The 26,446-nt window shown below is 45.3% G+C and overlaps 1 long non-coding RNA gene across 2 annotated transcripts in view; it reads left to right on the forward strand.

Moving 5' to 3' along the window:
* The window catches only part of LOC143441677 (uncharacterized), a 40,385-nt gene extending 21,372 nt beyond the window's left edge, over nucleotides 1-19,013 (forward strand). Inside the window, exons 3-5 of one of the 2 annotated variants that reach the window (XR_013109276.1) lie at nucleotides 687-816; nucleotides 16,582-16,637; nucleotides 17,166-19,013. This is a non-coding gene — a long non-coding RNA (uncharacterized LOC143441677). Of the gene's footprint in view, nucleotides 1-686; nucleotides 817-1,137; nucleotides 1,268-16,581; nucleotides 16,638-17,165 lie in introns of those variants that run through there. The other variant, XR_013109277.1, reaches the window with a different exon arrangement.
* The last annotated feature ends 7,433 nt before the right edge of the window (nucleotides 19,014-26,446 follow it).

The raw sequence follows: 26,446 nt of genomic DNA on the forward strand, positions 1-26,446 counted from the left end.
GTTACTTGAAAGAGTAGCTGGCAGTTGTGTGTGCTCTTAGGTTTTTATCAATGCTGACTGCAAAGAAACCAGTGGTAGCTAGGGGTAGTGAGGGAATGTTTGGCTGGAATGAGCGAGGCCCTGGATTCCTACCCAGCACTGCACAAAACAGAATGAAAAGTCTCAAACCTCTAGGACCTGTGATGAAGAGTCATATTCTAGTCTACACACACCACATTGAATGCAGGAACAGAAACAGAAACTGGGAGAAAACAAAGGTTAGGGTTCCTCTTACCCACCCACCCCAAAGAAGTCTTAGAAGTAGTCTCCACGGCCATTGTGCTAGGTTACACCTGTCACCCCAATACTTGAGAGGCTGAGGCAGGCTGATTGCTGCAAGTTCAAAACTAGCTTGGGCTACTTAGTCAGTTCTAGTCTACCCGGAGCTACAGAATGAAGTTCAGTGCTATTAACCACTACTACCAACAGCAGAGATTACTTTAGACGAAAGGCCCGTGTCTCTTGCCCTCCTAGTCTATTTCTTGCTCTTTATTCTACCTCCAAGAAAGCCACGAAGACTAGAAGACTAGAATTCTTCCTGAGAGTGGATCAAACAAACCAGATTTTTTTTTTGCCAAGTCTAACGTTTCCCTAACTTTTGAAAGCTATCCACTGAGAAAATTTCTGACCTACCCTTTTGACTACAGGTAACATGCTGCTGCTACTCCTCATCCCAGAGGAGGCCCATTATCAGGAGGAAGGTGTGTCTCAGAGGCCATGAAGAATTTGAACACTAGGTCGAGCTGTGGTTTTCTCCAGCAGGCATATTATTACCAGGTCAGACTTTTTTTTTTTTCTCAGTCACGTTTCCCCAAGGCTGTCCATGCTTTATCATCGAAACGTAATATGGGATACCTTGGCTGTGCCACATCATATAAAACTCTAAGCAAACATTTTTGCTATGACCTTTTCTTGATAGACTGACTTTTATTATAGTGGTTGTGGCGGTTTCTATATGCTTGATTCAGGGAGTGGCAGTATTAGGAAGTTTGGTCTTGTTGGGATAGGTGTGGCCTTGTTGAAGGAAGTGTGTCACTGTGGAGGTGGGCTTTGAGACCCTAGCTACCTAGAGGACAGTGTTCTCCTGACTGCTTTCAGATCAAGGTGTAGAACTCTTGGCTCCTTCTCCAGTGTCTGCCTGGATGCTACCATGCTTCCTGCCATGATGATAATGGACTGAACCTCTGAACCTGTAAGCCAGCCCCAATTAAATGTTGTCCTTTATAAGAGTTGCCTTGGTCATGGTGTCTGTTCATAGCAGTGGAAACCCTAAGACAGTGGTAATGACTATCACTCTTAGGGTGTCAGAAAAAAATATCCCCCTGTTGACTCCTATAAGTAACCATGTCCTGTGAAACATGGGAAGGATACAAAGAGATTAAATCGAGTTTTTCCCTCTGGTTTGGAGGCTCTGAGGTAGTGTGTTGGCAGAGTGGCATGTTAGGTGACTGGAAATTTCTAGTAGGGAAGGAATATTCCAGGCCAGGGGGGGCAGTGTGAGTGGGGTGTGAAGCAACATGCCTGGCAAACCACAAATGATCCACAGAATTCCATGGCTCTGCCTGCCCTATTAGTCAGCAAAATGGGATCACGCACGAAGTGCATGGGAGCACTGTGCTATGGTCATGATCTCAGAGTAAGCTGTGCTCTTGAATACCATTCTTCCCATTTTAGAGATGGAGAGACTGAGCCTTGCCAATTAAAGGTATTTGCCTATCTATATTAGTGGACAAAGCAGATTGAATAAGCAGAAGTATTCAGTAGATCTCGGGCTAACTTGTGCCTAAAAACAAAAAGGGCTTGTGAGTCAGAAAGCAACCCTCTTGAGCTCCTACCCCTCCTGTTTACCAGAGTCACGGACTTAGAATATTCCAATAGCAGATACAAAGTGTTCTGAAGCACCGCCAGCATTTCAGGGGTGTCTTGGGGGCCTCATTTCTTCTAGTGCTCCTGTCTGTCATTTCCTGTGAGAGCCCAATTCCAAGGTTCTACCTACTCTCTACTATTTGGTACCACGGTGCTCAAAAATTTTATTTCCATCTGAGTTCTTTGCTGGAGTGCTTTCTGAAGAGACTTCGACAAACCCCAGTCTCCCATGGACCTAGGGAAAAGTGGATCCTGCTTTACCCTTAAGCCACAAGACCCAGAAAAACTGCCACAACCTTCCTGTGCTGTTGCTTAATTCATGACGGCCCACAGCTGGGAGAGGTTCACCATGCTATGAAACCCTTTAGTACCAACTTTATAGGGTGTCGATTTGGTGGTCCTGCTGCCCGGGGCTGGCGTGCTGCAGCAGGCCTGGTAGGACTGGAAGGAGCTCGCAGAGGTGATATACACCCCATAACTCCATGCATAGATTATAGCAAAGCAGGGAGTTACAGAATGAAGCAAGATTCATTTGAAACACATCTAGAGGATATGGTAATAGTTACCACTACTGTTGAACCTGTGGATTTGATAAAAGAAACCAGGGCACACTCTATATGTTAAAGCATAAACTCACAGAATAGCAGCAGCCAGGAGATCCAAGGACTTAGGAACTTTCCTCGGAGAGTCGACTGGGCTTGTCAACCATTGATATAGTTCCAGCCGTACTGTCCCCCTCCCTGATCCTCAGACAACCGAAAAAAGCCTCTCTAGTCTTATGTATTTGCTCCTTCTGCTCTTATCCCAGGTGCTTGTTATTTTTCCTCTCAGACCCTAATCCCTGCCACCCAGCCAAACACAGCCCCCACCTTTCTCACTTAACTGCGGGGGAGTTTCTCGTTCCTTATTGAACTCCTGGGCTCACATGATCATTTGTGTCCGGCTCCTAAGTAATTGGGCCTACAGGCATGCACCACACATCCGACTCCGCGCTCTTTATTTTCTTTGCGTTTTTGAGACAGGGTCTCTCTATTTAGTTTTAACTGTCCTGGAACTTGATTTGTAGACTTGGCTGGCTTGGAACTCACAGAGAGCCTTCTGCCCTTGTCTTCCGAGTGCTGGGATTAAAGGTGTTCACCACCATGCCCAGCAAGGCTTTTTCTTTATCGTGTATCTCACATGGCAGTGTTTACTGTGTGCTTGTTTATCATCTGCCTCCTCCTAACGGTGGATTAAATCCAAATGGACAGGGACTCTCTGATGTATTCATTGTTACATATACAGTTCCTACTACAGTAGCTAGTGTGTGTGTATGTATATATCCATATATAAATAGATATTTAAGTGGATATCGTAAACTGGGAAGTGATTTTAAGTTTTCTCATTCTAAATACTTAAATAGATTTAATTCAGGATTAGAACCTCATGAGACCAAAGAGAAACCCAGACAGTTGTGTAATTGGGTGGACTGCATTTAATTCCTTTCCCTGGTACCTGTCAGTGATAGGCCACAAAGGAGATCAGTTGAATTAAGCTCAGATTCAGACCAGAAACCATGGCATTACTCCTTCCCAATCAGCTGGGTACAGCCTGCACCAGAGGAAGAACAGACTGAGTAGAAGAAAGAGCCTGTCTATGTAAAATCAGGCCACCTGACACCCAAATGGATCAAATTCTGTAAGTAACTGTAAAGTTTTGATGCCTTGCTGTAACAGCCACGGACAACTGAACCTTGAAGGCCTTCATTTATTTAAACAGTGAGAGAAGAGGGTAAGGCATTTTTTCAAGTTAATTATGAACTATATCTTAAGGCCAGCATTCAGTTTTACAGAAATGGCTATTGTGGTAGTTTGCATAAGAATGGCCCCCGTAAGTCAGATGGTCATGTGTCTCCGCCAGTCAGAGATAGTTGATATATCTAGGTTGGGTATTGGGTTACACTTCTGATTGATATTGAGCATTACCAAACTTGTAAAGCCTCTGATTAACATTAAAAGCAAATAGGAGAAGGGGGCATGGGATAGAGGTTTTCTAAGGAGGGGAAATGGGGAAAGGGGATGGCAACTGAAATGTAAATAAAATACCCAATAAAAAAAAAGAATGGCCCCCATAGGTGCATATATTTGAATGCTTAGTCACCAGGGAGTAGTACTATTTGAAAGGATTAGAAGGATTAGGAAGAGTGGCCTTGTTGAAGGAAGTGTGTCACTGTGTGTGTGTGTGTGTGTGTGGTGGCTTGGTGTTTCAAAAGCCCATGCCAAGCCCAGAATCAGTCTCTCTCTCTCTCCTTTCTCTTTCTCTCTCTCCCCTCCCTCTTTTTCTCCCCTTTTCCCTCTTCCTCCCCTCCCCTCTTCCCCTCTCCCTCCCTCCATGTGTGTCTGTGATCAGAATGACCTTTCAAGATAGAGGAAGCAGCCACATGCTAAGGACCAAGAGTGCATAATGCCATCACCAACAGCCAATGTGATGCATTTCCACCATCACATTGAAATACACATATTTCCCCATGTGTATATGTATCTCTATAGAGCCTGCCATTATGGCTTGGCCTATGGCCATCTCCATCCCCCCTCCCATGCAAGCAGTTTGTGTGACCCCACCCCCTCCAATGAATCTCTCCAGTGAGGTCTGAGGCGTGATGTAATTTTTGTGGTATTCCTAGGCCTCCAGTCACTGAGGTTCTCTTTTATCATAAAACTCTTCCATCAAGAACAACACTATTGTCAGGTCCAAAGGAAACTCCAATTCCCCAAACTCCAAAAGACAGACTATGTATCCAGATATGACCTCAGTCAGGACTGTAGGAGAATTTCTGACAGTTAGATAAAAGCCAGCATTCCTCAGGAACTTGTGAAGCCAGTTCCCATCTGTCAAAAGAAGCCATTTCCCTTGTATCCTACAAAAGAGACATTTGGCACTGTGATGGTTTGTATATGCTTGGCCTCAGGAGTGGCACAATTAAGAGGTGTGGTCTTGTTAGAGTAGGTGTGTCACTGTGAGTGTGAGTTTAAGATCCTCACCCTAGCTGCCTGGAGGCCAGTCTTCCACTAGCAGCCTTCAGATGAAGATATAGAACTCTCAGCTCCTCTTGTACCATGCCTGCCTGCATTCTGCCATGCTCCCACCTTGATGATAATGGACTGAACCTCTGAACCTGTGAGCCAGCCCCAGTTAAATGTTGTCCTTTATAAGACTTGCATTGGTCATAGTGTCTGTTCTCAGCAATAAAACCTTAACTAAGACAGGCACTCTAATCAACATCAGCATATCCAGGTCCACGTTGGGCTCCAGGCTCCCTCAGGCCCTATTTACAAGTATCTGTTATACATTTCAAAGGCCATGCTAGCATCCTAGCCCTTCTGACCCTAAACTCTTTCTAGCTCCTGGTCCTTCCCTCCCAGGACAACTCTCCCTAATTATAACACAGCTATTCTTCTTACACCCTCTCTGTTCTCTCTCACTTCTCTAACCCTGGCCATGTCCAGTCTGCTGGCCATGTTCAGTCTACTTCCTTCTCTCTCTGTTCTAGATGTATCTCTTTGTTCTCTGTCTCCTACCTACAATAAAAGTCTTCTCCTTAACCATATTATGGACAGTCATGTTATCAGTTTATACAACTATAAGCTGAAAACAGCAAAAAGGTGTTCTCATCTCAGAACCTCTGGCATGAGCCAGCCTTGCCAGCATCTTCATTATAGTTCAGTAAGACTGAATTCAAATTTCTGATTTACAGAACTGGAAGAAAATGTATTCCTAGGTCCGTATTAAGAACAGTGCTTATGCCCACATATTACAACTGCAGCGGGAAATGAACACATGTGTTGTCTGGGAAGTCTGACGCTGAGGAGTGGGTACCAGAGCATCATGCATTATATCATCATGGAGACTCATTGTGTTGCCCTGGCTGGCTTTAAACTTACCATCTGGATCAGCTTTCTGAATAACTGGGTTACAAATTTTTACTACAACACCTCCCTGGGATCATGTGAATCATGAGCTTCTTAGCTGTGGCTCTGTACCTTTGGTAAAGCTTGGTGCCTTTGCCTTGTCTTCCAAACACCATACATGGGCTGATATTCACACTGGTTTAGGTATGCAAGACTAGGGCGGAGACGGGAGGGAGAAACAGATGTCTGACTGGCTCTCAGATATGTCACTGGCTGCTGATTGGCGATGAGCTGTGAAGAGAGCAACATATCAGGTTTGCTCAATGGGCACATCCATTCCTACAAAGAATATCTGCACATAAGAAGAGCCTGGGGGACAGGGGAGTGATCTGCCTGGCTCCCTCCAGTTTCCCATTTCTAGCAAGTCAGGGTTCATCAATGCCTCTGAGCTTTTACCTTCAGCCTTTGTTCTGAAGCTGACTAGGAAACCATATCCTAAGCTTTAATTTATTTCATTGATATTCACAAACGAAGTATAGGTACATCAAGCATAGGTTAAGATTTCAAAGAGCAAGCTGTGGCTGCTGCCTCTTGAGGTGTAGCTCAGGACTTACATAAAGGATTGAATGTATGTTACTGGTCTGGCCAAGGCAAGGCACACTGAAATGCAGTGGGTTCATGACATCCACCCCCCCACTCACTCTCTCCTCATTTTGTAGCCCTAGCTGGCCTGGATGTAGATCAGGCTCTCCTCTGAACTCAACACAGAACCTCAGGTGTTTGTCCCCCAAATGCTGGGTTAAAGGCCTGTACCACTATGCCTAGTGTTGTTTGTTTGTTTTTGTTGTTGTTGTTTTGTTTGGACACAGGACCTCATGTAACACAGGTTGAACTTAAACTTAAGGATTGTCAGGTCCAAAGGAAACTTCAGTTCCCCAAACTACTGAAGGCGGGCCATGTATCCAGAAATGAACTCAGCCTGGACTATAGGAGGGTTTCTGGCAGTTAGCTATAAGCCAGCATCCCTCTAGAACTTGTGAAACTGGATGCCATCTGCCCTAACTCTGGGACATATGGCTCCACTGACATATACAAAGCACATGCCTGCTTCCAGGCTCCCTCGGTATCACAGTAGACCATCTTCCATCATAGTGTTTCTCACCTCCCAGGCTTTCCTCCTCCCAGATACCCGTTTGTTCTTTGTTCTCTTTATAATACCGAGATTTCCCCCCTCCGGCATGGGCTCACTCTGCTTTCTCTATTCTTTTTTTTTTTTTTTTTTTTGGTTTTTCGAGACAGGGTTTCTCTGTATAGCCCTGGCTGTCCTGGAACTCACTCTGTAGACCAGGCTGGCCTCAAACTCAGAAATCCGACTGCCTCTGCCTCCCAAATGCTGGGATTAAAGGTGTGCACCACCACTGCCTGGCTTTGCTTTCTCTATTCTTTATCTCTGGTTGTTTTCCTCTCATAGACAGCCCTAGTCATGTCCAGTCTACTTCTTTCTCTGTTCTGGATTCTTCCAGATGCCTCTGGCTGTTCTCTCTCTCTCTCTCTCTCTCTCTCTCTCTCTCTCTCTCTCTCTCTTCCTTTCCTTCTCTCCGTCTCTCTCTCTCTCTCTCTCTCAGATAAAAACCTTAACCATATCATAGAGCAGTCATGTCGGGAGTTTGGGGAGTTTGGGAAGTTTGTTTAGTTTGCCTGATCCAGAATAAGGATCATCTTCAATTCTCTCTTTTCCTTTTTATAAAACACAACACTGATCCTCCTGTCTTTACCTTTCAAAGGATTACAGGCACATCCTACCATGTATGCCAGGCTTTGAAGAGCCTTCTGAGTTGGGCATAGGAGAGTAGCAATCTAGGCTTTCTCAGAGGTGGGAAGCTAGAGAGGACAAGTGGATAGGGTTGGAGATGATACTGGCCTTATCCAGGAATGTCTTAGTTAAGGTTGCATTGCTGTGAACAGACACCATGACAAGGCAACTCTTATAAAGGGCAACATTTAATTGGGGCTGGCTTACAGGTTCAGAGGTTCAGTCCATTATCATCATGGCAGGTGACATGGCACTGGAGGAGTTAGGAGTTCAACATCTTGTATTGAAGGCAAACAGAAGACTGGCTCCCATGTGGTCAGGAGGAGGATCTCACTGCCCACATCCACAGTGATACCCTTCCTCCAACAAGGCCATCCTACTCCTACAAGGCCACACCTCCTAATAGCACCTCTCCCTGTGCCAAGCATATTCAAAGCACTACAAGGGACATGTTGAAGGGGCTGATACTGAGCAGGAAGATATTGAGCAGGAACACTCAGTGATGGAGGTGAAATAATGAGATAATACCAAAGACACTGGGGCTGACTTGGACACCATGAAAGGGCAAACAGTAGGTCGGAAATGAGGTCAGCAGTCAAAGGATACAGTGAGTAGGATGCTCAGGGAATCAAAACAGCTCCACACTGGGCAAGGATGATCAAAAGATGCCCTACTGTTCAGTCAGATGGCATTACTATTACCCTGAACATACTTGCATTGGTTGGTTTTGTGTCAACTTGACACAAGCTAGAGTCATTAGGAAGGAGTCTCATGAGGAACTGTGCCGATGAGATCCAGCTGTAAGGCATTTTCTCAATTAGTTATCAATGGGAGAGGGCCCAGCCCACTGTGGGTGGTGCTATCCTTGGGCTGGCAGTCCTGGGTTCTATAAGAAAGCAAGCTGAGCAAGCCATGGGGAAGCAAGCCAGGGAGCAGCAGCCCTCCATGCCCTCTGCATCGGCTCCTGCCTCCAGGTTCCTGTCCTGTGTGAGTTCCTGTCCTGACTTCCTTCAGTAATGAACAATGGGGAAGTGTAAGTTGAATAAACTATTTCCTCCCCAACTTTCTTTTTGGTCCTGGTGTTTTATCTTAGAAAAACAAACAAACAAACTAAAAAAACAAACAAACAAAAAAACCTAACTCAGACAATAGTATAGAACAGTTTATAATTGATAACCATCTGCATTGCCATATCAGTTAACTACATTTGTGTGAGTTCGTGTGCCTGTGTGTGTTACTAAGGATAAAACCCAGGGCCTCCTGCATTCTTGGCAAGGACTCTACTGAACTATATCCGTAGCCAGAGGTAACTACACTCATGACAAGCTGAAGTCAGAAAGCATGGACTGTGGCCAGTGTTAGTTCTGAAGTATCCAACAGAGGCTGGATGTAGAAAAAGACAGTAAGGCCATAAAGACTAGCCTATGAAATTCTCGTTGCTATAATCTTTGGCTTGATGGGGCATCTCAGCACTGCTGACAGCAAACCTGTAAAACTGCACAGCCTCACTTTCTTTTCTAAATCCTTGGAAAATGTTAGAATTGTTTCTTGAGACAAATCCCATAGTAGCATTTTTTTTTTTTCCATTTCTCTGCCTTAGCCGTCTCTAACTACTTATGTCAGGGTCACCTTCCAATGAACAGAACCTCGTGAGGTAGTTTACAGTGGAAAGTCATTTAGCCTCAGGGCTGGTTCGCTTCAGATGAGTTCTCAATGTTTTCTTCACTTACTCACAATGTGTCCCTAGGACACCTGCATTCCATTTAACTGCCTTTTTGGGAGCTTTCTGTTTTCACTGCACTGTTCTGGATTTTTCTGGAGCACAGAGGTTTTAGTAGAGGACAGGGTTGGGTCCAGAAGAAAGCTTTTGGGAAATCCTAGCTTCTTGGTTACTCAAACATTACTGGGTAGCTATCTTGTGCTCACTGATGTTGTGGTCAAGCAGGAAGACCTGATGATGTCAAGGACCCAGGTCATGAGACAAACACCCAGGTAGAGTTAGACAATATGAGAGGTGTAACCAGATTTGATCATTGGTGATGTTCACTACTGAAATGACACCATCAATCAAGACTTTTATGAAGTCACTGTGCTGGCTAGTTTTATGTCATTTTGACATGATCTAGAGTTATCTGAAAAGAGGGAACCTCAATTGAAAAAAATTACCTCCATAAGATCTGGCTGTAGGATATTTCCTAATTAGTGATTGATTAGTTAGGGCTGCTATTGCTGAGATGAAACCTCGTGACCAAAGCAGCTTGTGGAGGAAAGCATCTATTCACCTTATGCTTCCGTATCAGTTGATCATTAAAGGAAGTCAGGACAGGAACCCGGAGGCAGGAGCTGACGCAGAGGCCGTGGAGTGGAGCTACTTACTGGCTTGCTTGGTCGGTTTGTGTTATAGAACCCAGGACATCCTGGCCGTCGATGGCTCCACCCACAATGGGCTGAACCTGCCCATATCAATCACTAATTATGAAAATGACCTATAGGCTTGCCAACTGCCCAGCCTTATGGAGACATTTTCTCAATTGAGGCTCCCTCTTCTGATGACTGTAGCTTTTGTCAAGTTGACACAAAACGAGCCAGTACAAACTGAGTTCCCTCCCTCGCTGACTTTCATGATGAACAATTGTAGGGAACGGTGAATGACATCAACCCTTTCCTCCCCACAGTTGGTTTTGGTCATGGTTATTTTACCACAGCAAGAGTTACCCAAACTAACACCATCGTCTACATGGTCTTAGATAGACCTGAGGTCCGCCTGGATTTCTTGGTGTACAAACCATTTGGTGAGCTTTCCTGAGGAGGAGAGCTTGATCTGACCTAATAAAAGCAGGGAAACATAGGAGAAAAGGGGGAAATGGTGGTGTGGACAGGCACTGAGCTCCCAGGTAGATTTATGGGACTGTGGCTAAAGCCTTTATTTGAATTTTTCTAAGCAGGCCAACCATACCTCTATCCTCTTCCATCTTTAAAAAGAAATATGGTGCTGCTAGGGACTGAACCCAGGGCTTTACGAATGCTAGACAAGTTCTTTCCTCTTGTACTCTGTCCCCTACCCCTAGACCTATACTCTTTTTTGTTGTTATTTGTTTGTTTTATTCTTGCTTTGTCTTCCTGTTTTGTTTTTTTTGAGACAGGGTTTCTCTGTATAGCCCTGGCTGTTCTGAAACTCACTCTGTAGACCAGGCTGGTCTCGAACTCAGAAATCTGCCTGCCTCTGCATCCCAAGTGCTGGGACTAAAGGCGTGCGTCACCACTGCCTGGCTGGACATGTGACCTTAATTAGCCAAAGTGAAAGGAAATTGTAAGGAGACTTCAACAGCATCACTGTTTGTTTTTGATGCAGGGACTTACTCTGAATCCCAGGCTGATCTGGAACTCACCATGTATCCCTGACTGGCCTCAGATGGTGATCCTCCTGCCTTGGTTTTCTACATGTGATTATAGGGATGAGCCACCATGCTCTGCAAGAGGCTTTACTTCTCAGTGGAGCAGTTCTGAGCTCTCCAAAGGAAGATCAACTGCTTTCATTTTCTGCTTAGATAAGGTCTTGCTGTGCTGGAGCCTGGCAGGATGTCGGGGATAAAGGTCTGGGACAAGCTTGTGGCACATTAGGAAAGCTGAAAGCCACATGGAAGCTAATCCCAGGTCCTTGTGCTTGCCAAGGGATTCCACAGTGTTTGTGCCAGCCATGACTCACTCACACTTCCAGGCACCTGAGTTCTACCTGTGGAGTCAGAGGCCCTAAGGAGCTTTGGTAGGGTTTCCATTATAACCAGGGCTCATGACTGGCCTGCTGGGATGGTTTTCTGTCCTTCAATGAAGTGTCTGTCAGCTTTGAGAAGGCTAGCAGAGAGTAGGCAGCAGCAGCATTGGGTTAGTATACTCTAACCTCTGAGAGGAAGAAGGAAATGGAGAGGTTACTCAGCTCACCATCTCAGAGAATTACCTAGTCTGTTACTGACAGGACAGTACCACCTCCTGCCCTCCCCAGCCGCCGACCCATATTGGTTATATAATTAACAGAACGTACCTCAAGACTAAGCCTCATTGTACAGACAAGAGAATCCTGAATTCTTTTTGCCCAGACCCCCACAACTTCACTGACTTATAACTAAGGTCTCTCCTCACTGCACATGGGTCCATACAGAAACTTGCTGCTTTCAAAAATCTACCAGATGTAGCTCATTGGCAGAGGACTCACACAGAGGCAGCCATTGGTCAGCTCCTAACTTAGAGAACTCAGTAATCTTAAATTCCATGTGCCTCCTTCCGCCTTCCCCAACCCCTGTATAATTTTTTCTTCCTTTCCACATCATCCTTTGTCTTTCTTTCACAGCAGAAACAATATTATGCTCCATGGCAAAAAATTTAGCTTGTGTGTCTTGTCTTAGTCTGGGTTGCCATAGACTGGATGGCTTAAACATAAAACTCTTGATTCTAATTTGTAGCTCTGGAGGCTAGAAGTCCACAATCAGGGTACCAGCATCATTGGGCTCTCAGTGTGGACACATGACTTGGTTTACAGATGTCTACTTTGTCCTTGACAAAAACCAGAAAAGGCAAGCTCTCTCCTATTAGTTCTTATGAGCCAGTCACCAGGGTTCCATGATTAAAACCCAACCACCGCTTGCTTTAGCTCCTTACGGCTGCTATAACACAGTTACAGGAACTGAGCCGTTTGTAAACAACAGGGATTTATTTCCTATGGTTCTGGAGGCTTGCAATCCAAGACTGAGGCAGCAGCAGACTTGGGAGCCTCCTCTCTGCTGCATCCGATAGAGGCGATGGCTGCAGAGTCCTCATGTACTGGGATAGAAGGAAGTGCAACGGAAGAAGCAAAAGAAGCAAACGTAGCACATCCTTCGGCTTCTGTTATAAGAGCACTCATCCTGAGGGTGGAGCACTGAGGACCTAACTCTTCCAAACGCCCCACCTCATTCTCTCCTACCCGCTGTACCATCACATGAGACTGGGGATTCCAACTCAGGAATTTGAGAGGTACCGGGACATTTAACTCATAGCAGTTCTTTGGGCTGTGATGTCTTGGCCATTCCTTCCCTGCTGTGAGTACGCCCACCTTGCTGGCTCACATCCTCCCTGTTGGTACTTCCTCACTCATTGCTCCACTCACTGTCCCTAGGGGCTTTCATCCAGAGCTGTGGACTCTGCCACTGCTGGTATGACGTCATCGATTGTACAGTCTCTCTAGCTAACCCCAGCTTCTGAGACTCTGGCCCCATAAATATCAAACCGACTACAGGACAGTTTCCCTTATGTCGTAGACAGCTTGAGCCAGTCTGTTCAGAATCCCCATCTCCTTATCTAAACTGTTTCCCCGCCTATAACTGCCGGGTGGAGGCTGGGCAGATGGCTCAGAGTCAAGTGCTCCTGTTGAAGTGTGAGGACCCGAGTTCAACCCCAGCTTCCGTGGGAAAAGGTCAGCTGTCCCATTGTGCACTTGTAATCCCAGCACCGAGGTGGTGGAGATAGGAGGCCCCCTGGGGCTCCCTGGCCAGCCAGTCTAGCTGAACCTTCTGCTCCAGGCTCAGGAAGAGACCCTGTCTCCAAAACTAAAGTGGAGAGCAATTGGGAAAGACTCTCAAACCTTCACATACATGTACTCATGCACACCCATGCGCATAACAAAAACGCCTTTGCTGTGTCATACCACTAGTCAACTTTTGACCCAAGCCAGAAACCCTGAGTTTACCTCCATGGCTTCTCCTTCACCACCATAGCAGAGGGATCACATTCTCTAGACTTTCCCCCTTCCGTTAAAGTGTTCTTTGTTTTGTTTTTCAAGGCAGGGTTTCTTGGTGTAGCCATGTCTGTCCTACTTGCTCTGTAGACCAGGCTAGCCCAGAACTCAGAGAGCCAACCGCCTCTGCCTCCCAAGTGATAAGATTAAAGGTGTGCACCCTCCCCATTGTCCTTAGTTTAGCCTCCTTCCCCTCCCCCTCCCACCCTCTACTCCCCCATCTAGCATCAGGGCCTGAAGGCTTGTTCAGCTGCAGGGTCATGCCCCTCAGGAAGCTTCCCAGAGCCTCTTCAGAACATTATATTCTTGGACGATGTTTTTTCCTAGAGGCAATGGCAATTGCTCCCTTTCATTAGCTGGCTTGCCCTCCTGTTGGTGGTTGTTAAAATGCAAGAGTGAGTGAGCAAAGCTAAACAAACAAACAAACAAACAAACAAAATGGATTTGATGTTTTTACAGCTGCATGTAAGACTCATGACTCCACACGGCATGTTCTACCTTTATATGTGCACTTCCCCCCCCCCTTTTGTTTCTCTTTGAATTGTTACTAAGCAGAAAAGGATACAAGTCTCAAGCCTTAGGAGTAGGGCTGAGGCTGCAGGGCTGCTGTACAGTGCTATCCTGTGTGGACAAGGCTCTGGACGCACCACCGCATGAGCGGAGGAAAGCTAACACTACCTGAGGACATACACTCAGGGCTAGAAACCCAGTTCCAGCTTTCTGACACAAAGACTAAATGTCTAGATCCCTGAGGAAGCTGAGCTTGTAAAGTGCAGTCAGATAGAATTAATTGGAGTTGCTGTCGTCCCTGGCTAGGGGAATAGTTTAATAGTAGACGGCTTCCTTCCTTTTTCCCTCCCTCCCTCCCTCCCTCCCTCCCTCCCTCCCTCCCTCCTTTCCTCCCTTCCTTTTCTCCTTCCTCTCTTTCTTCCTCCCTCTTTCTTTCCTCTCTCTCTCTCTCTCTCTCTATCTCTCTCTCTCTCTCTCTCTCTCTCTCTCTCTCTCTCTCTCTCTCGTATGTGTGTGTTTGGGGGGGTGTGGAGATTGGCTGTTGACAAGGTCTCTGTGTAACTCCTCTGTTACACAGATAATAGCTCTGTAGAGCAGGCTGGCCCCAGACTCACAGAGATCCACCTGCCTCTGCTTCCTGAGTGCTGGGATTAACGGTGTGCGCCACCACCGCCTGGCTGGTAGAGAGCATTCATATCAACAAGCCTTGGGTTCAATCCCTAGGATCGCAGAAAAGAAAAAAGTAGAAATGCTACTGTTCTGGGTGGGGGATCATGTGCCCTTTTCAGGGCTGGCTCTGGAAATACTACAGTGGGATGTGTGCTATATTAATAATTTGTTATATGCTGCTTGAGTTCCCTGAGAAGCTCTTGGCTCTAGGAGTGGGGTTGTCCTTGACTTCCATTTTAGACCCACATATGTGGCTTGTGTTAAGTGTCCTCTGAGAACTCTTGCCTGAGCACAGGCTGCCAGCTCCCCCAACTTCTGGGACAGAGAAGAGACAGCAGCCCAGGAATAAAACCATTGTGTTCTTGATAAGTCGGGAGATTGACCACTTCTAATAGAGGTGGTTATTGTTTATCTTACGATATAAAAATGTCTACAGTGGGGAAAAAGAAGCCATAGAAAGCTCATCAGTGGAGAACCAGCTCAATCAGGAACTCCAGACAATGATTGCCTCAACTTCCCCAGCCAGTTTCTGCTGGTTGCTGTGAGTGCCTAGTTTAATGATGTCATCTTTCTGCTGGTATCCTTGGGCCCTCATCAGCTAGAACATTCTGTTCTGTCCGTGACTCTCTCTATTGGAAACTTCAGTTAGCTGCCTTAAAGAGGCTTCTCTAATTTATTTCTGCTGGATGTTCAAGTGCCCCATTTGCCGATGGTTTGCTCTTTATCTCTTGCTATTTGTTAATTTACTTTCACTTGCTACATACTTAATAGAGTCATTCAAACCCTGGAAGTCTGGCTCTCGTGGGCTACTCTCTGTACAGACATGAAGTTGGAAGGTAGACAGTGCAACTTCTTTCATGTTTTTGGGGGGCTAGTTTGCTCTTTTGAGTCATTTGCAGCGATGTGTTAGTGAGAACATCTAATAAGGTCTGGAGTTAGAGACTTTCAGCATGGGTATGACCTGGCGGCACTGTTACCCAAGTAAAAAAAAAGAAGAGGAAACAGTTCCCACTGGATTTACAGATGCTCCGTGGACTATTTGCTTATGTTAACTAGGCATCCCCACGGTGAGTACGATAGAGTCAGATCGCTGTCAGCCTACCCCTCACAGGTTTATATTTTTCTCTTATAGCATACATTTCAAAAGGGCCAACAATATACAGACCAGTTTATCAAATTCTCTTTAGCTTTTTGGTTTGTTTAGCTTATGAAATAAAAGAGGCTCATTTGGACTTCGGGTCCTGAAGCATAGAAGGTGCTGGCTGAGTTGGGATGAGGCTCAGGGCACACAGCAGAAGTCAGGGAGTGCACAGCTGTTCTTGCTGGCTTGCATCTTCCAGTGAACTCTGGTTAAAGGAAATGTATTTGGGGAAAAGGTCATCCTGTTTATTTTTTCATAGACTTTTTTTTTTTTTTTTTTTTTTTTTTTTTTTTGCTTGAGAAATAGACAGTTCGGAGGGCATTCTGTGACCTGATCAATAAACCCCAGCCCAGGTCATGTCTCTTTTAGGCAATTAGGTAAAAGAGTGAGGTTGCCATGTGGGTACGCACAGGTTTCACTGTAGAATCTTTCCCAGACTGTTGGAAAATCCAAACACTGGACAGGGAGCTTCCGGTCCTAGAAGGATCTCTGTCAATTCAAAACCCTTTTGTGGTTGGTGTTCAAAGAACAAGTTTGGAACTTATCTCCTTGAAGAGGAACGCATGTCTGTGTGACTGGAGCCATCAAGTGAGCAATGACCTTGAGCTGTGGTTTGGAGGGGATACAATGACAAGAAACACCCACCACACGGCTGTTAGCAGCGTCAACATGAGCACAGGGTGGATTCTGCAGCTGGAGGCTGCCCCTCTGCAGAACTGGCTGGTTTACCAGTATTTGCTGAGCATCTGACCTGCTCAGAGCTCCTTAGGCCATTAATACAGTGAGCATTTGAGGTAGGTGTGGAGTCTATGGCTACAGAGTTCTCGAAGAGATCCATAATGATTTTGTGGTTTTTTTTTTTTTTCCCTGTTTAAAAAAAAAAATACAGAGTTGAAGCCAGGCCCGGTGGTACACATGTGTAAACCCACCACTCACAAAGCTGAGGTAAGAGAAAGGCCATGAGTTTGAGGTGTGCCTGCACCACAGGATGAGACTACTATGCCTCAATCAAGCAATCAATCAACATTAATTTAAAAATAAAAATTGAGGTGCAATTCATACACAATAAAACTAACACTGAAAATTTTACTTCTTGTGTGTCTTATCTGCATGTCTGTCTGTCTTGTCTGTATGTCTGTCTGTCTTGTCTGCATGTATGTCTGTCTTGTCTGCATGTATGTCTGTCTTGTCTGCATGTATGTCTGTGTAGCATTTGCATGTTTGATGGCTGCAGAGGTCAGAGTGGGTGTTGGACCCTCTTGGGTTACAGATGGTTGTGAGCCGCCATGTGGGTTTTTGGAATTGAACCCAGGCCCTCTGGAAGATCAGCTAGTGCTTTTAACTGCTGAGCTATCTTTCCCATCTCCTACCATTAATCTTTTCTTTCTTTTTAAAAATATATTTATGAGATAAGATCTTGATTTTTAGCTGAGATTGGCCTTAAACTGTGACTTTTCCTGCCTTAAACTACAGATTTACACACTGTGCCTGGCTAGGATTTTAGCCAGTTTGAAATACACACTTCGGTGGCATTTAGTGCGTTCCAGCTGTGCAGCCAGCAACTCTCATTGCACAAATGCCCGTGCATGGTGGCGACTACCTTGTTTTCTAATGGAAATGGTTACTGGCACAGCCCGCCAGTTTCCCGGAGCCAGAGGTTTGTAGAACTGACCTTTATGGATTTAAGAGAAACATGTCTTTCTGGGTAAAATGCAACTGGGCCGCTCTCATCGGATCTCAGACCCTTCCCACACCCCCGAGCTTGCCATGGGCTGTCTGAGTTTGCTGAGGGTTCTCCCCCATCCCCTCCTTCTCCCTTTCCTTTTCCTCTTCTTCCTCCTCTTCCATCCTGGAACTATGGGGCCCAGATTGGGTTTAAGTAGAGTGTCAGAGCCAAGCCAAAGCTTTTGTTTAACCATTTTATGACAGCTTAGAGAGCGGTTATATTCACAGAAACCAGACCGGAGTCAGCCCAGGTCACAGGTTGTTTCGACTGATATGACCGAGATGATCATGTCTCTGCTGATATACCAGCCGAGAAGGAATTTTCCAGTTTACAGTTCTAGGACCTCTGCCATTCAACCGTGACAATGTTTCTCTGTCTCTGTTTCCTTCCTCCGTTTCCTTCCTCTACATCCTCCTTTCCCTCCTTCTCCTCCTCCTCTTCAAGATAATAATAAAATTACAAATTTTCTTCCTTCTTTTTTTCCCCTCTAAATCCTCTCTGATGCCCCTCCCCCACCTTCCTTCAAATTTATGGCTTTTCTCTCCGGTGGCCTATAGTTCTTTGTGTAGGGTCGAGACCTCATAGGCTTTTTTCCTTACTCACTTTGCCATGTTCATTGCTCTTATCCTTGTTCAGCTCACATTTGGGCGGTCATGTTGGTGAGACTTTCTGGATGGTTACTTGGTGACACAATCTCACAGCAAACTCCCTGACCCTCTAGGTCTTACAATCTTTATGGCCCCTCTTCATCAATGTTCCCTGGGCCTTAGGTGTGGGATGTTCTATAAATACATCCATTGTGACTGGGCTTCACAACTCTGAATTTCGACTGGCTGTGGTTTTCAGTAGTGGTTTTTGTCTTTGGCAAAGAAACGTTTCCTTGGTGAGGGGCGAAGTCTACACTTACCAGGCTAAAGACCCTGGAGGAGGATGTGAGAAATAGGAAGTAAGGTGGGATGTAGTGCAAAACCATTGCTGTTTTTGAAAAGATAGGTTATACTCAGGCGTTGTGTTACACATCGTTAATCTCTCAGCATGTGGAAAGCAGAGGCAAACGGATCTCTGTGAGTTCAAGGCCTGTCTGGTCTACATAGAGAGTTCTAGGACATCCAGAACTACATAGAAAGACTCTGTCTCTAAATAGATGAAAACCAACCCAACCCAAACCAAATAAACAAAGACAGGATATGTACACAGCTCCGGTTGGCTCGAAGTTAACAACCCCTACTTAGCTTTCTCATCTTGTGGATACAGGCATGCACCATCACACCCAGCTGCTTAGCGACTCCTATTTGCAAAGTACTTTTCCTTGGTACCTTCCCTGAGTCATCCCAGTGATCTCAGCAACAGTGTCATGTGTAAGGAGCAGCAATATAATCTGCCACCCCAAGTTGGCGCTGGCCTCGTGTCTTCTCCAGATGTAAACAATTATCTGCGCAGCTGCTAGGCAGAAAGGCGTGCCAAAGTCACTGAATGTTGGGTGGTGAGCAAACAGCCAATCAGAAGTGAATACGTCACTCTAGACTGTATTTAAGCCAGACCCCTTCCACAGCTCAGCCCTTCCGCGTTTTTCCACGTGTGTGTGATACAGATTAAAAAGCCTCGTTTTGCAGTAACTACCCGATCTCTGCGTCTCGTGCTTTCTCTCCCACGGATGCAAGGCTCGGGGGCGCGCGATAGAGTCATGGAGCAGGCAGGGCAGGTGTTGCTGTTTTATCAGAAGTAGGCTCTGGGAGCCTTGGCCTAACAGTGGCTGCCCACCCCCCCTTCCCCTTCTGGAACTCTTGAGAGATGAAGAAGATGCATTTGCTGCAGGTTGGCTCAGGGCTCAGGAGGAGTACGCCTTCTTTTTTTCTTCAGAATTTTGGTGCTTGAGATTCCTCATAGAGTTTACACACACACACAGACACACACACACACAGACACACACACATCACATTAGTCTTGTGCACTGTGTATTCAGAAGCTGAGATCTGTTCCCCTGTCCAGACTGCAACCTGTCCTTGATGCTCTGTATTGACTAATGTGCTATAAAGAGTAATTCCTGATTGGTTATTAAAAGGCTAGAGCCCATGACTGGGCAGGAGAGAGAGGGAGGCAGGACTTGAGATCCAGTAGAGGGTCTCAGCTAGGGACTACAAGGAGAAAGAGATGGAGGTGGAAGAAGGTCTCCATGAGACAGGCTGGACCTCGAGCCTGTGGCCAAGAAAATCTCATCCTGAGGATACACAGGACTCAGTTGGCGTGTAATGGGACATTTATCTGGTTATTAATTTCCTAGTTGGGTTAGAATAGCTCAGAACCTCCTCAGCACAGTGCCAGCAGCTTATAAATAAAATACCAGGTTTTTGTGTCATTTATTCAGGAAGTAAATAGAAAAGAGTGGGATAGAAAGCTCCCATAAAAGTACTATAATAGACACACACACAGAGCACTTTCCACTACACACACACACACACACACACAGGCACAGGAAGAGTATGGTTTAAGTGGTACTTTTGTAAACAAAAGTTTTCCAACTATATTTTCATTTCAGTAAGCTGTGAACCACATGAACAAAAGAAATGAAACATGGCAAGATAATAAATACAGTCACAATAAGAAACACCTCTGAAAATCTTAACACAGTAGTGTGTGTTTCTCTCTCTTCTCTGTGTGTGTGTGTGTATGTGTGTCTTCCCTTACACGCCTAAGCTACTCTACAGAAAACACCTAAAATTACCCACCAGAGCCACAGCTTTTTAAAATCACTATTGTTTATTTACTTGTTTGTTTGTATGTGTGCATGCTCTATACATATATGTACCTGTGTGTGCGCAATTGCAAACACCTGTAGGCACACATGTAGGAAGCCAGAGGTCAATGTCAGGTGTTGTTAGCTCTCCACTGGGTTATAACTCTTTTTATTTTATGAGAAGGGTCTCTCACCCAACCTGGTGCCCACAAGTTGGGTAATCTTCCCAGTGAGTTTTGATATCTACCTGTTAAAGTAATTTTTAGTTATTTATTTTAATTTTTCTTTCCTTTTGTTTTGCTTTTAAAGACACATACTCTGTGTTCTGTGTAGCTCTGGCTGTTCTGAAATTCAGTTTGTAGACCAGGCTGGCCTTGAACTCAGAGATCTGCCTGCTTCTGCACCACCACTGTCCAGTTAAATTTTTATTTTTAATTTTTAATCCTTTAAATATGACATTTCTCTTTGTTCTCTCCATCTCTGTTTCTGTCTCATCTCTGCCTGTCTGTATGTCTCTGTCTGTCTTTTTGTTTCTTTGTCTGTGTCTCTGTCTGTCTCTGTCTCTCTCTTTCCATCCCTCTCTGTCCATCTCTGTCTCTGTCTGTCTCTCTGTGTCTCTGTCTCTGTCTCTGTCTCTGTCTCTTTCTGTGTGTGTGTTTCTCAAAGCTAAAAGAACATCCAAACAACTTGGTTAAAGGGAGAGAAGCTATTCAGGGTTAAAGGCAGAGAAACCACCCAACTTTTAGGCTTAGACTACAGGTTCCCACTGCCAGGTCAGATGCAGTTCTACAATAGAAAAAGGACACACAGTATTGTATCTATCATGTCCTGCTCAATTGCCACATCTCTGGAAGGCAACAGTCTCATCTCTGTCCCATTTTCCCTATCATCCACTACTCAGTTGACCTTCGCTGGCAAAGCCTGCCGTCAATTATATAATTGTAAACCCCAGAAAAGTTTAGACTTAAATATAGAGATGATGAGCTAAGTTAAACTCATAGCTAATATTTTTAGTATTAGCCATCCAATGTAAGCCAATCTGCATGGGCTTGCGATTTATGGTGCCATACAGTGGCGAAGACAGAAATTATAGTCTTTAAAGAAGCTGACATGCTTCTGTTTTCCATTTGAAATGTGCAATTGATTTTGTACTTGTGATTTTAGATGGAAATACATGCAGAGTTTAAATGTATTAACTATGCTGATCTTATGAAGAGAATCGTGTTACTGCTCTGTCCTGTAAAGCTGCCAGGAGCCTTTATGAAGGTCTCATGATACTTAGCCTGCCACCACTTGCTGTCACAAGGCTGTGATATCCTCTTTAACAATGTGCCCATGGGCTAAGAAGGCGGTAACCAAAGCACAGAAAAGACCAGATAGGAACCCGTGAGAGCAAAGTTTGCTGAAGGCTGGGTCAGGAAACTACTAATGTTTGTAGTAAAGGAACCACATTGCAAATACTGTATTCCTTGAGGCCAGGAGGCAAATCCAGAATATTATGTAGACAATCTAAAAACTATTTTTAGCTATGGGGTTGTACAGTAACAAGCAACTGCATTTGGACTACGAATTCTGGTGTGTTGACCCCTGGCAAAAAATTAAAATTATGTGTTATAGCTGAGTGTTGTGGCGAGTGCCTTCAATCCCAACATTTGAGAGGCAAAGGCAGGTGGATTTCTGTGACTTCAAGGCCAGCCTGTCCTGTTCCAGGACAGCCAGAACTACTTAAAAAAAAAAAAAAAAGAGATCTTTGTCTCAAACAAACAAGCACAAACAAAGACAAAGATTATGTGTTATGGTTTGGATCAGATTTGAGTGGTACCCTAGAGGCCCCTGGTAGGGAAGTAGAATCCTTGTCCTGAGGAGGGGAGGGAAACTGACTGACTATGACTTTTAGCAGTGGGTGTTTTAAACCCGATTAGATATAAAAATAAAGTAAAGGGACACAGATGAGATTGTTTACCTTGAAGAGATGTGACACTGGGCTAAGGACACAGGATGCACAGTGTCCTGTGTTCCTTTGTCTATAGAGGAGTTGTGTGTGATACACCAGCAGGGACCTTATGTTCTAGATAAGGCCACAGGGAAGCCAGACAATCAAATCCTGGTGGTTTTATTAGAAAAGAGAGGAAGAACAAAAGATGTCCGAACTCCCTGTCTCTTGTCACTGGATAGCCTGTGCAGCCTCAAGGCCCTGTCAGCTCAGAGTTCATGGGAGAGCACAGGCCTCACTTCAGAGGGAATATGTAGTACTGTGGTAGTGGTTCTCTGGAGTGAAAAATGAGTAACTATGGCCGGGAACATAGATTCAGATGATTCCAAGAGCCAACTTCCAATGTGGTAATGGCTTCACCAAGTTGTTGTGTTTTGTTTTTGTCAGGGAACAAAGAAAATGAAAAATGAAGAGACTTTAAAAATACCCTGGTCAGGACTGGGAGACAGTTCAGTCGGCAATGTGTTGGCCTTGGGGTCAGGAGGACAGAGTTCAGTCTCCAGAACCCACATCTGACATGTTGGTCACAGTGGCAGCACCTGTTTATAATCTTGCCACTGAGGAGGCAGAGATGGGGGACCCATAGGGCCTGCTGGCCAGCCAGCTTTGCCTAGTTTCATCAGTGAGCCTCAGGCCAATGAGAGACCTTGTCTCAAGGAGGTGATCAGCATTCCCAAGAATGACAACTGAAGATGTTTCCAGTGTCCACACATATGCACAGGTCCATGTGCACACATGTGATATGCACATGCACACATACGCATAAAACATTAAAATACAATACATTGGTGGAAATATCAGGTAGGCAGATTTACAGCAAAGTCTAGAGGCCTCCAGCACTGATGGTGGCCTTTGGGTTGGTGGAGGCTGTTTTTTTTTTTTTTTTTTTTTCACATTCCAAAAGGATTTACTTCTTAGTCACAAGATGGACTGTTAGGTCAAATACAGAGGTGGACATTGATTTGCTATTTAGGAGGCTAAAGGTAGCTCAGGATAATTTAACTTTGGATCTGCAACATTCCAGTCCTCTGCAATCACAGACAAAACTCTAATCAGTAGACCAGCCTTGTACAATCTTTTTAAAAAAAGATTTATTTATTTTATTTATATGAGTACATTGTCGCTGTCTTCAGACACATCAGATCCCATTATAAATGGTTGTAAGCCACCATGTGGTTGCAGGGAATTGAACTCAGGACCTCTGGAAGAGCAGTCAGTGCTCTTAACCACTGAGCCATCTCTCTAGCCCCAGCCTTGTAGAATCTTTAACACAGATCTGTGTTCTGGGAACTTCACCAAGGTCACCACAAAACATGACCCTTCACCTTTACATCTTCAGAACCATACACTGAAAGAATCTTCGTTTCTTTACAACTCTCTTGGTCTGTAGTACTGTGTTATTGGCAACAGATACATGCACATAGTAATCGACTTTAGGTAGACTAAATTTTCAGCTATAGCTTACCAGACTCCACAAGAGAACCTGTGTGCTATTACCTCATGCATTTGCCCTGTTAGAACATGCTGGAAGGAGCAGGTGTACTTTGAACAGGGATCACATGTGGTCATGCTAATGGGGAAAGGATAGACCATGAACAAGCCTGCATCTGAGCCTTCCCTTCCCTGCTGGCTCCCAAATTGTGGGCTCTTCCAATAGGATTGTATTTATTAGGTGCAGACTAGGACAGATGCTCTGCTGAGTCCTTACCCCATGAAGCTTACTGTGTAGTAGAAAGATGAATGGAAACTATTCTACTGTGGCCCAGTGACTCCTGATAGTAACTTGGATGCACAGTCTGCTGCTTCTTCACCCCGTTTGAGGGATTAGGACAGACTTCCTAGAGGAGAGGAACTCCAAACCAACCGAGACCCAAGATTGGGAAGAAATTCACAAGAAGAAAAAGAATTCAGTAGGTGCTGAGACAGTTTGCAGAGCTGGCAATAACATCCATGTAGTAAAGCCTTAGTCCTCAGGTTTGTGCTACTATAAACTGGTGGAAGTTTTAAGAGATGAGTCTAACATGGGGTCTTCAGGTCTTTTTTCTCTTCTTTTCTTTCCCTGCCCTATCCTGAATGGAGCAGTTTCATTCCACAACATGCTCCTGCTGCAATGTACCAGCTTACCATCGCTGGAGACTTGAGGCAATGTGCTTGCTTCATCTTGGATGGGAAATTCGAAAATAGTGATCCCAAATCAATCTCTTTCTTTACAAGCTGATACCCCAGGCATTTGTAATAGTGATGGAAAAACCAAGGCACACATTACCCCATTTGACATCCTGTAGGATAAATATTGGTTCCATTGTGCAACAGAAGACTTTCAGTAAGGGAGACAGCTAAGGGCAGAGAGCTAAAGCTGTGGGCGGGGACTGGGTAGAAACAAAGTCTTTGTTTTGCCACCTGGATATGTTTACTATAGTGTGCAGGCGCGAGCGGGCGCACACACACACACACACACACACACACACACACACAGGAATTGGCAGGAGAAAGAACTCACCCTGTACAAGCTGTGGAGCTCAGTGGGAGACTGGCATATCTGGGGAGCTGCATATCTGGGTATTTTATACAACCACTCCATGGCTCACACTATCAGTGAGTGATATGTCAGATCCTTCTCATGATTTGAATTTCTGACTCAGAAATTTTTGTGATTACCTAGAGAAAACTCTTGACTTTCATAGGACTCCCCTGACAGGGTAAGGTTCTACATGCTTTATCTCAGACATGGGCCTCAGTGTGATGACCTAAGGTGATAGAACCTTTAATGTGGGGCCTGACAGAGGGCAATTAGGTCACAGAAGCTCCACCCTCGAGAAAGGATTCTATCTCAGGAGTGACAGGTTTAGGAGACTTAGTTCCCTGGGAAAGCCTCTGTGACAGAGTAAGATTACTCTCTTATGCTTCTTCTCAGACATATGAGCTGCATCGTGTGTTTCTTCAAATGCTGTGTCATTCAATCTGAAGACCCAGGGTCCTGAAGTAGATGATACTGATGCTTAGACCTTCCAGATACCAGAAATGAATGAAGTAAATCTCTTCTTTTTATAAATTAACTTAGCAGCTGGCATTATATTACAGCAATGAAAAAAAAATCATCCTGATTGATACTTATTGTCAACTAGATGAAACCCAGACATCTAGGACAAGTAAGCTTCAATTAAAGAATTGACTCAATCAGATTGGACTTTGACCATCCATGTCTGATTGAGGTGAGGCTCAGCCCATTGTGGGCGACGCTGTCCCTAGGAGGTATCCCTAAGCTGCATAGCAAAGTCAGCAGAGTGCAAGACACAGAGAGATGGAGCTGATAAGCGGCACTCTTCTGTCGTTTCTGCTTTACTTCCTGAATGAGCGCAGCCCTGAATTCCCTCAATGACAGATTGGGACCAAAGTGGAATACTTCTCATGCACTAAGAGGTAATACAAAGTATGTATGTTGTGGTGTGCCTTCCTGAAGGTGGCACCCAAGGATTCCTGTCTCCTGGTATTTGTGTCTGTGTTCAGTCCTTTGCCCTCCAATGTGGGGTAGATTTATTGGTTTGATTTTGGAAACAATGCAGCAGAAATAATGGAATGTCATTGTCTTAGTTAGGGTGTAGGGTTATGGTTCCCGCGTCTGCTCCACCATAGGGCTTAGCCGCTCCGGGAAGCAGGATGCAGGAAGTCAACCATTCTTACCCTGCACTGTCACCTGGCAGGTGTTTAGGCTGTAGGGCAGCCCTGGGACACCACTGCTCTGGGAGGTAGGAAAGCGTAGTCTGAGGTACAGGACAGCTGGAGCTGCCTCAGAGGTCCTGGAGCCTGCAACGAGGCCTGGGACATCTGGTTCTTAGGCACTTGCGCGTCCAGACGCCTCTAGATGCTACAGAAGAGCTGAGAACGGAGTGGAGGCCTGTGGGCTGGATCTAGACCGGGTCGGGGAGGGAGCAGGAACTCTGGCTGGTCCTGGGGGAGGGGTGGGAGAGTCGTTGGTTTGGTGGCTGCAGGCTTGGTGTGAGTTTGGTGGCAGCCGTGGCTGGGAGTGCAGAGAGGCCTTCTATGGGAGATTAGGTAGCAGCTCTATAGGCGAACACCTTCTCCATGGCTCTCCATGGCAGATCCCGATGAAAGAGGCAGTCCATGGTTTTAAGACATTTATTGTCATGACGGAAAGTGGGTGAGTAAAACCATACCCCACTTCTCAGGGTGGGCCTGAGGTTAAATACCTTTTGCAGGGAGAAATGTCTAGAGGGCTAAGCCCAGGCCTTTAGTTTCCTCATTAAAATGGAGATCTGTCTTGAGCCTATGTGACTACAGGT

This window comes from Arvicanthis niloticus, chromosome 3 (genome assembly GCF_011762505.2).
Source record: "Arvicanthis niloticus isolate mArvNil1 chromosome 3, mArvNil1.pat.X, whole genome shotgun sequence".
Lineage (NCBI taxonomy): Eukaryota > Metazoa > Chordata > Mammalia > Rodentia > Muridae > Arvicanthis > Arvicanthis niloticus.